This window comes from Phacochoerus africanus, chromosome 11, assembly GCF_016906955.1.
Source record: "Phacochoerus africanus isolate WHEZ1 chromosome 11, ROS_Pafr_v1, whole genome shotgun sequence".
Lineage (NCBI taxonomy): Eukaryota > Metazoa > Chordata > Mammalia > Artiodactyla > Suidae > Phacochoerus > Phacochoerus africanus.
In genome coordinates this window covers 65464038-65477747 of record NC_062554.1, presented here as the reverse complement: position 1 = coordinate 65477747, position 13710 = coordinate 65464038, and the positions used below count along the sequence as shown (strand labels likewise).

At 49.7% G+C, this 13710-nt stretch overlaps 1 non-coding gene across 1 annotated transcript; it reads left to right on the top strand.

The window, feature by feature from the left end:
• Positions 1–7936: 7936 nt before the first annotated feature.
• On the top strand, positions 7937–8039 carry LOC125112229 (U6 spliceosomal RNA). The gene has a single exon (XR_007131036.1). It is a non-coding gene; the product is annotated as a U6 spliceosomal RNA (small nuclear RNA).
• Positions 8040–13710: the final 5671 nt, after the last annotated feature.

Genomic DNA, 13710 nt, shown 5'->3' with positions numbered 1-13710 from the left:
TTGTTTTGTTTTGTTTTGTTTTGTTTGTTTTTTTGCCTTTTCTAGGGCCGCTTCCTGCGGCATATGGAGGTTCCGAGGCTAGAGGTCTAATCGGAGCTGTAGCCACCAGCCTACACCACAGCCGCAGCAACGAGGGATCCGAGCCACATTTGCGACCCACAGCACAGTTCATGGCAACGCCGGATCCTTAACCCACTGAGCAAGGTCAGGGATCAAAGTGGGAACCTCATGGTTCCTGGTCATTCTTTAACCACTGCGCCACAGAGGGAACTCTAAGAATTACAAGACTCTTGCCTGCCAGTTGTGCTATTTCTCATCTCTCCATGTTTGGGCCCTTCAGAGAGGTAAGCTCCTCTTCCCCTCCTCAGAGCACCCACTCTGCTTGCTGCTTGTCTGGCTGCCTTGTGACTGCCTGATTTCTCATCTGTCTCCCCTGCTAGACTGAGCGCCCCATGAGGGCAGGCCTGGGTCTCGGCTGCCTAGAACTCTGCATGGCCCACGGTGTGCCTCAAGGAAGATGTGTTGACTGAATGAATGAATGAAATGTTTGCTCTGAGAGTGTTGGGTTTGGGTCTTCATCACAGTGGAGGTGCTCCCGTTGGAGGATTTTGTCACCATGGTCCCAAAAATACACATCAGTATCCATGTCCCTCCCCCAGGCACCTGTCCACTACTCTATAGTGGGCAAGAACACATAAGGTTGTGGGTTCGATCCCTGGCCTGGCTCAGTGGATTAAGGATCCAGTGTTGCTGTGAGCTGTGGTGTAGGTCACAGACAAGGCTCAGATCTGGTGTTGCTGTGGCTGTGATGTAGGTTGGCAGCTGTAGCTCCAATTTGATCCCTAGCCTGGGAACCTCCATATGCTAAGGGTGTGGTCCAAAAAGAAAAAGAAAAAAAGCTCCACGCTGGAGCTGGACAGCCTGGATTTGAATCCCTCCTCACCCCGTTTACAACTAGCTGGGTGACCTTGGACCAGTTACCTAACCTCTCTGAACCTCAGCTTCCATATTTGTAACACCCACATCACGGAGCTGTTGCTTACATGACTTAATATATTTTAAACGTTTAAAACAGTAATCACACAGAAACACAAAGTAATTGCACATGGTAAACTCTGTTTTATGAGCACTACCCTTGCTCTTACGATGATGTGTCATATGCTACGTGTCTGCCTCTCTAGAGGTCCTTAAGGGCGGGGACCAATTTCCTCAGTCATCTTTGTATCCCCAGGCTCTGGCACAGTGCCTGGCTCAGAGCAGACAGGCCAAAAATATTTGTTGAGTGATGATTGACTCAACGGTCCATGGGAGTGCGGGACGGGCTGGGTAGGGAGTTGACACTGCCTGGAGGTGATGGGGCTTTCTGCTTGGGGAGGGGTCTGAGGGACGTTGTCAGGGGATGCCTGGTCCGGATGCCATGCTCCTCTTCCTGCTCCCAGCTCCCGAGGGCGCTGTGGCCATCTGCTGAGGGCGGGTAGGGCAGGTGACCAGGGAGTCTAGAGCCAGCCTAGAGGATTTACTCTTCTGCCTCCGAGCTCCTGGACCGGGGACAGCTGGAGGGAATCCACGTGGCCCTGCAGGATGCTGGGGGCAGCTGATCAGGCACCCCCAGAATAACTACGGGTGTGAGGAAAGAAGGGATGATCCTGGTGGCCCCCAAGACAGAGGGGAGAGCTATCCCAGGTCGGACAGAATGTTAGCAGATGCCCTGACCACACTGTAGGGAACCTGGGGCCTGCTCCTACCTCCCAGGGCTCACATTCTGGTCACCAGTGTGCGCCCCACCTTCCACACGTGGGCTGCTTGGACCTCAGCCCTCTAAGCTTAGCAGAGCCCTGGGCGGGGGGCGGGGAGGGGGGACAGGGATGATAAGTCACAGATAATCGGAAGCACATTCAAGTGGGGATTATGTTCTAAAGTGAGTAAGATCTAGTCTTTTCACTCGGGGACAAGAAAACATCCAGAATGTTGGATGATAAGGGTGTGCTCAGAAATCTGCTCTCTAAACCTGCTCCAGGTTGGGCTCCTTTTTCTCCTCTGAACCCCTGTGATGGGACCAGCCAAGCAATGAACAGCTGGGAATATTGGCCAAGTCCCTGCTTGAATGGGGACAACCTCAGAAGTGACAGTGACCTGCTGCCCGGACCCCCGTAGGTCAGGCAGGGACTCCAATGGAGGTGCTTCATGGGTCAGAGGGAGACAGAAAAGGGCTGGAAGGGTGCTGGGTGGCTCTAGGAGGTCAAGATTTGTCTCCTGCTGCTCAGAGAGCCTCCCTCACCCCCATCTGTGGTTCTGGTGGTGACTCCTCCCCTGTAATGATGACTCTTTCGTCACCACACACCTGCATGCACACGGGTGCACACATGTAACCCCCCCACCGTAATGCGCACACACACACACACACACACACCCTCACACACACACACTTACACAGTCGCACATGCACACGCATGCACGGACCCCCACGCACACACACAAATGCAAATATGCAGGCACACACACCCCTTTCTCACCCTCACCCCCCCACACACACCTGCTCTGCCCCTTCACATGCGAAGACAATTCCAGACATGCCCGTGGGATCTGAGTTTGCTTCCAGTGGGGAATGAGGTGATGGCTGAGGACAAGCTGGAGGGGATTGTGGTTGAAGTTCTGTGCGAAGTTGTTTGTGTGACTCTCATCCAGCCTTCGTTTATGCCATTCATTTAGTCGTTCAATATGTATTTCCATTCCTACTATACACCTACTATGGGGTAGGCACAATTCTGGGTCCTGGGGACCTGAGTTTGGGTTTTCCAAGAGATGGATCTTGAGGTTGGGGCTTTAAAAATGTTTAAAAAACCTTTATTGAGATATCATTAACATACCATACAATGCACCCATTTAAAGGGTAAAATTTGGTGATTTTTAGCGTATGCATAGAGTTGTGCAACCAACCCCACAATCAATTTTAGAACATTTTCACCACCCCGTAAAGAAACCCTCTACCCACTGGCAGCCATTCCCCATTTTCCTCTTCTCCTGCACCCTTATAGCCATGCATCTTCTTCTTTTGTCTACAGATTTACCTATTCTGGATACTTCATGTAAATGGAATCATACCAGTGTGTGGTCTTTTGAGACTGGCATCTTTCACTTAGCAGAATGTTTTCAAGGTTCACCATGTTGTAGCAGGTGTCAGAATTTCATTCCTTTTTATGGCTGAATCCTATTCCATTGTGTGGCTATACCACATTTCGCTTGTCCATTCACCAGCTGATGGGCATTTATGTTGCTTCCACTTTTTGGCTATTATAAAATATGCTGTTGTGAACATCTCTGTGCATGTCTTTGTGTGGACATATGTTCTCAGTTCTTTTCAGTATATACCTAAGGAGTGGAATTGCTGGGTCCTATGGTAACTCCACAGTAAACATTTTGAGAAACTTCCAAACTGTTTTCTTTCTTTCTTTTCTTTTCTTTTTTTTTTTTTTTGGCCATCCTGTGGCAGATGGAGTTCCCAAGCCAGGGATCTGTTGCAACCTGAGCTGCACCTGCAGCAATGCCAGATCCTTAACCCACTGTGCTGAGCCAGGGATTGAACCTACATCCCAGTGCTCCCAAGATGCCACTGAACCCAGTGCACCACAGCAGGAACTCCCAAACTGTTTTCTTTCTCTTTTTCTTTTCTTTCTTTCTTTCTTTCTTTCTTTCTTTCTTTCTTTCTTTCTTCTTTCTTCTTTCTTTCTTTCTTTCTTTCTCTTTCTTTCCTTCTTTTCATGGCCACACCCGTGGCATATGGAAGTGCCCAGACTAGGGTTCTAATCAGAGCTGCAGCTGTCAGCCTACGCCACAGCCATGGCAATGTAGGATCCGAACCGCATCTGTGACCCACACCACAGCTCACTGTAACACTGTGATAGAACAGGAACTCCCTGGCTTGTTTTTTTTGTTTTGTTTTTTGGTTTTTTTTTTTTTTTTTTGCTATTTCTTGGGCCACTTCTGCGGCATATGGAGATTCCCAGGCTAGGGGTCTAATCGGAGCCGTAGCCACCAGTCTACGCCAGAGCCACAGCAACGCGGGATCCGAGCCGCATCTGCAACCTACACCACAGCTCACGGCAACACCGGATCGTTAACCCACTGAGTAAGGGCAAGGACCGAACCCGCAACCTCATGGTTCCTAGTCGGATTCGTTAACCACTGTGCCACGATGGGAACTCCCTCTGGCTTGTTTTAATGAAGACAAACTATTCAGGATTTGTATGTGGCTTCTTCTGTGCTGGAGAGGATTAGAGAGGGCGGGGCTGGGGGGAGGCAGTTCTTTTTGGGAGCATGAGATGACCTCTCCACACTTCATCAAGCATCTCCACTCACCAGGCCTGTCCACATATATTTTTCTCATCTACTCCTCCACCCTATCACTGTGGGCTCCTTAACCCACTGAGCAAGGTCAGGGATCAAACCTACATCCTCATGGATACTAGTTGGGTTCTTAACCCACTGAGCCGCAACGGGGACTCTGCCAAACTGATTTCTACAGCAGCTGGACCCTTTTACATCCCCACCAGCGATGCATGAGCACTCCAACCTGAGATAAGATTTTATTTGGAAAGCAATCCCAGGAAACACCAGTAGGAAAACAGGGACGGCAGAAAGAGCAGGGAAGGCAGCCAATAAAGGATCATTATCAAGCAAATTACCAGGGAGTGTAATTGGAGCTTAAGGCCATTTTAAGTAACTCTGGGAGTCAGTACAGAACCAGCATGGCAGAGTTATCCCACCTGAGGAGCAAGGGGCAGGGGTGTGTATCCACCACTTCCCAACAGCCTGGGTTGAGTGCGTGTGTGAGTGTGAATTTCCTGTCAGTTCCTTTTCGCTTGAGGCAGAAGCAAGAAAAGCAAGTGCAGCAGGAGAAAGCCCGCAGGCAAAGAGATGCAGGTGCTGGCTGCTGGCATCCAGCCTGCTGGCCAAAGCCTCTGGTGGGGAAGAGGAGGTGAGCCGGGTACCCATGGCGCCTGCTACCTTGGGTGAACCAAACTTCCTGCCCTCACGGTGCTTACCCTTCAATGAGAGTGATAGCAACAAAGATGTCGAGTAGCTAGTCCGGAAGCACCACAGGAAAAATAAAGCAGGGCAAGGGGGTGGAGGGAGATAAGCACTGTGTCAGCTCAGGTCGTCAGGGTGGGCATCTTGGAGGAGGTGAGATTTTAGCTGACACCTGAGTGAAGCCAGAGCCAGGCTCTCTGAAGGCCAGCGAAATGTCTTACAGACACAGTGTTGGAATCTGGGCTGTGGGATCAGCAAATGCGCAGACACTGAGCCAGGAATAACTTCTGTCTCAGGAGGAACGGCAAGAGCTTCGGCGTGAACGAGGCAGACAGCAAAAGGAAAGACCAGAAATACATCCAGGGGCCAAGCTGGGAAATACTTTGGGATTTTGTCCTAAGGGTAAATGGAGACCACCTGATGGGTAAGAGCAGGGGAATTTCCGATCTAATTTACACTTTTGTTTCTTGCTCTCAGGTCCCTGGGTTCCAGAAGTATAGAAACCCCTGAACTCAACTTTTAGTGAGCCCGTTGGGCCCCCAAAGGAGCTAACACCTTACCACCGGGCATCCAACTCCAGGCCCCAAATATTCATTCATTCCACCTCCTAATTCCAGGCCCCCCCTGGTCTAGGCGCTGACTGTGCAGCAGTGACCACCTCTGACCTAAGCCCTGCCCTCAGGGAGTATACATTCTAGTAGAAGGAGACAAGTTGACAACATAAGGATGAACGGTGCGTTATAAACATGTAACTCATCAGAAAAAGATCAAGGCTTTAGACTCCAGAAAAATGAAATGGACACAAACAGTGCAGAGTGCAGGGCATCTACATTTCAAATAGAAGGGTCAGGATGGCTTCTCCCACGGGGGTGGGGGGCAGACTGCACTAAGACCTCACTCTCAGCCTGGCTGGCTCCCAGAAGCCCCCTCCCCACCTCCAGGGAATGCATCCAGGGACTCTGCAGCTGGAGCTCCAAAGAGGCAGAGGGACCCCAGCGTGGAGGACTAGGGTGTGCTCCTGGCTGGTCCAGGCACACAGCCTGGGAGAAGGAGGAGGAGGAGCCAGGGTGGGGGCAGGGGAGGGAGGGGGGCCGAGTCTGCCAAGCCACGGGGGAATATTGATGAGCTTTCTGGCAAGAAGTGACGGAGCTGGTGGGGATGCTGTAATGAAGATAGATGATCCCCGGCCAGCTCTGCTCATCTTCCCGCTGCAGGAGGGAGCATCACAGCCAGTGGGGGTGGGGGGCCTGCCAAGTGCCCAGTGCCCTCTGCTCTGGCACTGTGGCTCACCAGCACCCCCGGCATCCCCACCCTCTCTCCTTCTCCCCTGCCACCCCTAACCCACCCTGTGCCCTCCCCTCCCCTTAATCCTCCCTCATCTCCTTCCTGTTCTGCTTTCTCTTGGGATGAGTCCCTTTCCCCTTCTCCACTTTTTTTTTTTTTTTGTCTATTGGGGGCCACACCTGCAGTTTATGGAGGTTCCCAGGCTAGGGGGTCAAATCAGAACTACAGCTGCCCGCCTACACCATAGCCACAGCCACAGCCACAGCCACTCCAGATCCGAGCCAGGTCTGTGACCTACACCACAGCTCACGGCCATGCCGGATCCCCAACCCACTGAGCGAGGCCAGGGATCGAACCCGCAACCTCATGGTTCCTAGTCAGATTTATTTCCACTGTGCCACAATGGGAACTCCCCCTTTCTCCACTTTTCTGTCCTCTCTCTTCCCTGTTGCTCCCTTTGCCCATCTCTCCACAGCTCTTCCTTCTCTCTGTCTTTGCCCCCTCCACCCCAGCCTCCCTGACTCTGGCCTCCAGAGCAGCCTACAGTCCTCTCTCAGGGGGTTTCCAGCCCCCTGGCAACCCTCTAAAGAGCAGCTACCCCTCTCCCTACTCTATCGACAATTTACTGAGTGCCTGCTATGTTCCAGGGCCTGGCCATGCCAGCCTGTGGACTGTGGCCACAGCAATTCCAGGGAGAAAAGAGAATGGATTTTGTTTTGCCTGGTCGTATCTCTTTCTCTCTCTCTTTCTTTTTCTTTCCTACCTTCTTTTTTCCTCTTTCTTTCTCCCTCTTTCTTTCTCATAGCCTTAGCCTACAGCACAGCCATAGCAAAGCTGGATCCCAGCCTCGTCTGCAACCTACACCGGATCCTTAATCCACAGAGTGAGGCTAGAGGTCAAACTCAATCCTCGGGGATACTAGTCGGGTTCTTAACCCACTGAGCCACAATGGGAACTCCCTCTCTTTCTTAATGTGGTAAAATACACACAATGTAACATTTTATCATTAGAGATATTTAGTAGCTTTCTCAAGATTGTATACCATCCTATTATTTAGTTATGGGACATTTCATCAACCCCAGAGGAAACCCCATTCTCATTAACTGTCTCTCCTCCCTCCCCCAGCCCCTGGCAACCAGTAATCTTCTTTCAGTGTCTATAGATTTGCTATTCCTGACATTTCATATGAAGGGAATCCTGCAATGTGGGCCCTTTATTTCTGGCTTCTTTGACTTAGCAGAATGTTTTAAGGTGCATTCCTGTTGTAGCATGTACCGGGACCTCATTCTTTTTGGGGCTTAATAATATTCCACTGGTTATACTACATTTTCTTTATCTGCTCATGGCTGATGGACACTTTGTTTGTTTAGGCACTGAATTTTGAAACAGAGTCTCTCAAAACCAGTTCCACACCACTTCTACCTGTGTGGCCTTAAGCAGTCATGTGATGTCTTTTGGCCTTGATGATTTCACCTGTAAAATGGAACTGTAAAAACTGAGCCTCTCATGCCCTTTCAGGGGATAAGATAAATAAGCTATAGTCCTCTGGCTTGAAGAATTCGAAGCTGCCTCTCACCTCTCTTTTCCTATACCCTCTACCCACTTGCTATTGAAATTAGGATAGGTGCTCACTTCAGCAGCACATATACTGATATTGGAATGATACAGAGGTTAGCATGGCCCCTAGCAAGGATGACACGCAAATTTGTGAAGCATTTCATATTAAAAAAAGAAAGAAAGAAAAGAAAAAGAAATTGGGATAGGAGTTCCCATTGTGGCTCAGTGATTAACAAACACAACTAGTATCCATGAGGACGCAGGTTTGATCCCTGGCTTCGATCATTGGGTTAAGGATCCGGCGTTGCTGCGAGCCGTGGTGTAGGTCGAAGATGCGGCTCAGATCCCGAATTGCTGTGGCTGTGGTGCAGGCTGGCGGCTGTAGCTCTGATTAGACCCCTAGCCTGGGAACCTCCATAAGCCACAAGTGCAGCCCTAAAAAGCAAAAAAAAAAAAAAAAAGATCTATGTGTCAAGGCTACTGGACTGATATATACTGTTGTGTTCTCTGTCATTCATTCCATTTCACTAGTTTTAACATACATTATTTTTCACATTTTAGTATCTTTGATATTGACATGAGTCACAACCAGTGGTTGTATAGTAATTGTCAAAGCTTTCTATTTTCCAAGTGGTTTGTAAAAGAATAGTGTTTAATTACAATTAATGGTCCAACATTTGTGTAGTAAGCCAGGCAAAGGTTTGTGAATATCACCATGAACAATGAAAGAGGTAAAAACCTCAATTAATTTTTTTTTCTTTTTAGGGGCGCACCTACGACATATGGAAGTTCTCGGGCTAGGGGTCAAATCAGAGCTGCAGCTTCCAGCCTACACTTCAGCCACAGCAATGTGGGATCCAAGCCACGTCTGCGACCTGTGCCTCAGCTTGTGGCAATGCTGGATCCTTAACCCACTGAGTGAGGTCAGGGATCAAACCCGAATCCTCATGGACCTGTGTCAGGTTCTTAACCTGCTGAGCCACACGGAGAACTCCAGCCCAGTGAAATATTTTTGATGGTGGGATCATGTGAGCTAACCCCCATCCTGGTATGTGAACTTACAACTAAAAGAGTTGATTGAAATAGAAAAATAACTGATCTTCTGCAACTGACATAACGTCAACATCATTGTAAAAACCATGTGAGCACACACTGCTGGCACAAATGGTTCTAAAATGCATGGCCAAAACAACTTGTAAATCAACTACACTTCAATAAAATTCACAATAAAAAAATAAAATGTATGGCCACAATGATAGGGTGGAGGAGTGGATGAGAAAATATATGCGAACAGGCCTAGTGAATGGAGATGCTTGATGAAGTGTGAGGTGAGGTTATCTCATTCTCCCAGAGAAATGCCTCCCCGCCCTGCCCTCGCTAATCCTCTCCAGCACTTGTACCAACACCAAATAGTTTGCCTTTGTTAAAACAGGCCAGGAAGTTCCCACCATGGCTCAGTGAGTTACGAAAACCTGACTAGTATCCATGAGGATTCAGGTTCCATTCCTGGCCTCGCTCCATGGGTTAAGGATCCCACATTGCCATGAACTGTGATGTAGGCTGGCAGCTGCAGCTCCGATTTGACCCCTAGTCTGGGAACTTCCATATGCCGCAGGCACAGCCCTAAAAAGACAAAAAGCAAAAAACAAAAAAACCAGGCCAGATATTGCAATTATGTCCCAGGGAGCAGAGGGCTCCATCTGAAGGGCAGCAGGTGGCGGTGGATGGAGGTCAGACATGCAGAATTCATGAGTGTGTATGGCTGAATACCTTCAGCCATGCACCAGGCAGCAGGACCTCAGCACTGATGGCTCCTGTGGATGTCTTCTTTACCCAGCTGGCCTGTGAACAGTTTGAGGATGCTGCATTTTGTAGTTTCTATGGTTTCCCCACCTGCATGGACTACTTCCTGCCGGAGCTGGTTACAAATGACATTCCCAGGGAGCCACCCAAGAGACTGCATTTCCGTAGGTGGGGGCGGGGGGGGGAAGGAATCTGCATTCTAGCAATACTCCCAAGTAATTCTATGCTTGGCAAAGTTAGCAAAACTCCCAGACTAAGGATTGAACAAGGTGATCCTTCCCGCAGGTGCTTTCCACTCCTGACATTCATCTCCATCTTCGAAGCATCCAGGCTCCATCTTCCTAGTTGTTATGAGCGTACCATGTGCCTTGCGCTTGCCATTGTTGGCAACTGAAGCTCAGCCAGGGCTCCGTGGAACAGCCAAAGAGGAAACCAGCATCATTGTCCCTGCTCCCAGCAAGGAAGCAGGGAGGGCAGGGGACAGTGGGCTGGGGATGGGGGGAGACCAGGGAGGGAAGGGTTGAGTGGACAAGCAGGAGGTGCACGTAGATCCTGGCATCACCGGGTCCCTGCTGCTCCCAGCACTCCCCACCCCATTGCCCTGCCCACCCAAGCAGCCCGCTGGGAAGGAGGGAAGCACTGCTCCCTAGACACCTCTCTGCTCTGATCACCCTGACAACTCACGAGACCAGGCCATGAAGAACAGGCTGTTGAGGTTCTTTGGGTTTTTTTTGGTTTGGTTGGTTGTTTTGTTTGTTTGTTTGTTTGTTTTTGTCTTTTTGCCTTTTCTAGGGTGCTCCCTCAGTGTATGGAGGTCCCCAAGCTAGGGGTCAAATCAGAGCTGTAGCCGCTGGCCTACGTCACAGCCACAGCAACACCAGATCTGAGACATGTCTGCAACCTACACCACAGCTCACGGCATTGCCGGATCCTTAACCCACTGACCAAGGCCAGGGATCGAACCTGCAACCTCACGGTTCTTAGTCAGATTCGCTTCTGCTGTGCCACGATGGGAACTCCCTTTTTGTTTGTTTGTTTGTTTTGCTTTTTAGGGCTGTACCCTTGACATGTGGAAGTTTTCAGGCTAGAGGTTGAATCAGAGCTATTGCTGCTAGCCTAAGCCAGAGCCACGGCAATGCGGGATCCAAGCCACGTCTACAACCTACATCACAGCTCTTGGCAATTCGAGATCCTTAACACCCTAAGTGAGGCCAGGGATCAAACCCGCATCCTCATGGATTGTAGTTGGATTTGTTTCCACTGTGCCACAAGGGGAGCTCCTCACCTATGTGTTTTGAGGTTCTGTCTGCCACATCTCTACAGACACACACACACACACACACACACACACACACACACACTCCTTCTCTCTGGAAGACAAGCATACCTTTTGGACAGTCCACTCCTTGGTAACTGATTTCCATTCCCCTTTCTCGGAGCAGGGAAGCAGGAGTGGTGACATGCTTCCCCCAGTTCACCAGCCACACTACATGCACAGGCAAGATGGCTCCGTGGCCAAGAAGGGATGCTCTGGCTGGGTCAGACCAGCTGGGCTAGCATCCCAGCCTGAGCCCTTGGCAACATGACCTTGAAAAATGAATTTAGCCTCTGTGCCTCAGTGTTCTTCCCTATAAAATGGAGACAATTATATCTAACTTTCTTGCTGTTTGGGGAATTAAATGTGATCGTCATTGGTTAATAAATGTCTCCTCGTCCTCCTTGTTCCTTCTGGCCTCTCTTGAGTCCCCCAATCCTGCTTTCTCGCCCTGACCTCGCCCACATCTGCTTGATCACGTTTGACCTTAGTTACAAAAGAGAACCCAGAATTTCTATGATGAAAGGGCCTTAGATGCAGTCTCATCCAGCCCCTTTGTTATACAGATGAAAAAAACCACAGTCCCTCCTGCCATCCCTTTGTTGCTTCATTTTCTTCCAAAGTGGTTGTATTTCTAGCACTCGAGTAACCACCTTTTTTCTCGCCAGCTCACGTAGCAATCAGATAGGGCTGCTTTTTCCCCAGTGCAATCAGTGAGCTCCCAGCCTCCAGCTCGCTGGATTTATGGCTCTCGGCTGTCTTGCAGGGTCCTTAGGGGTCTGTGTGGCTCAGGAGTTATGGGTGCACAGAGACAGGGTTTTCAGTGCACTTGGCCCAACTTATCAGTCAACTCCGGGGGGTTGGTTATTCAGAAAAAATAAAATTAAATACCAGGGCCAATATGCTGACTACATTTTTGTGCTCCTCACTCAACTCCAAAATTGCCCCCATGGGTCATGCTGGAAAATATTCAGAAGAAAAAAAGGTAGAGACTGTTCTAGGTCCAGCCAGGGAAGGAAGACAGCAGAGGGGTTCGGCATGTCCAAGAGCCTGGTGTTTCTCCTCAGGAGAGTCTGCCTGTGTACCAGGACACTGCAGTCACAGAGGGTGGCTGGGTTGGGACTCTAATTTCTCTGAAACGTCCACTAATCTTTTCCCACCAAAGTTAAGAGCAACCAGCTTGAACTCAATTTCTAAGCCTCTTCCTTCCAACCAAGCTATCACCATTGGCCCTGCCGAGTGCCTCTGCCAGAGGGGAGTGAGGGGTAGCCTCGGTGGCATAGGTGAGGCTGTTTTGTAGCAGTGAGATTGGATGGTGGGTGACTGGCTTCCTTTAGGGAGGAAAAAATTACAACGATCATGTCTTTTTTTCTCTTTTGTTTTTTTTTTAGGGCCGCACTTACAGCATATGGAAGTTCCCAGGCTAGGGGCCGAATCAGAGCTGCACCTGCCAGCCTACACCACAGCCACAGTCACGCCAGATCCGAGCCACATCTGTGACCTACACCACAGCTCATGGCAATGCCGGATCCTTAACCCACTGAGCAAGGCCAGGGATCGAACCCTCATTCACACCGATACTAGTCAGGTTCTTAACCCACTGAGACACAATGGGAACGCCAACAATCATTTCTGAAGATGAAGGACATTCTAAGACTAAAGGAGAGAGACGGGGAGAGGACAACATGTCAGACCGAAGGACAAGGCTTTGGATGGAATTTATTTGGCCTTGATTAAAAAGTCACAAGACAGTCTTTATGTTTGCTTCTTGCAGCAGGCCAGGATGCCCTAGGCCTGGATTTGGAGGTCTGGGATTTCACCAGGGATCTGCCATGTAGCAGGATGTGACTTTGGGTAAATGAACCAGCACACTTGGACATCGGTAGACTTGGCTCCAGTGCCTCCATCTGTCAGATGGGAAGGATCGCGCTTACCTCATAGGGTGGTGGGAAAGCAGCGCCGGGAAGGGAATGAAACATTTACTGAGCATCTATGAAGAGACAGGCACGTGACCCAGGGTGTGGTTTAGTTCTCAGGACAAGCTAATGGGAACGGTGTCATTGTGACCATTTTATAGATGAGGAAGCTGAGACTCGTGGGTTAAGTCATTTGCCCCAGCTCTCACAGACCCGGGGCTGGCACCCATGCCTGCTTGAACGCAAAGCCACACTCTTTCCAGAAGGGCAGGTGGAAAACAGAAGGTAGATACAGGAGTTCCTAGTCTAGGTTTCAATTTTCTCAGTGAAATAGAAAACAAAGTCCTTTACTGAGATAAGGAGGCCAAGTGAAGTGTCAGGAGTGGTGTAGGTTTGGAGAAACTTCTTTGGCTAGAGGGAGGGAGCGTTCCCATCCTCAGAGATCGTGTTGCTAAGAAGCTGGTCAAGAGCTGATTGTCAGAGCTCCTGTCATGGCGCAGTGGAAACGAATCTGACTAGGAATCATGAGGTTCTGGGTTCGATCCCTGGCCTTGCTCAGTGGGTGGGGGATCCGTCATTGCCATGAGCTGTGGTGTAGGTCGCAGACATGGCTTGGATCTGGCATTGCTGTGGCTGTGGTATAGGCCAGACGGCTACAGTTCTCATTCGACCCATAAACTGGGAACCTCCATATACCTCAGGTGAGGCCCTAAGAAGATAAAAAGACCAAAAAAAACCAACCAAACAAACAAACAAAAGGGCTGATTGTCTCTGCAATATGCTCCTCAGGGAATAGTCATGTCCAGT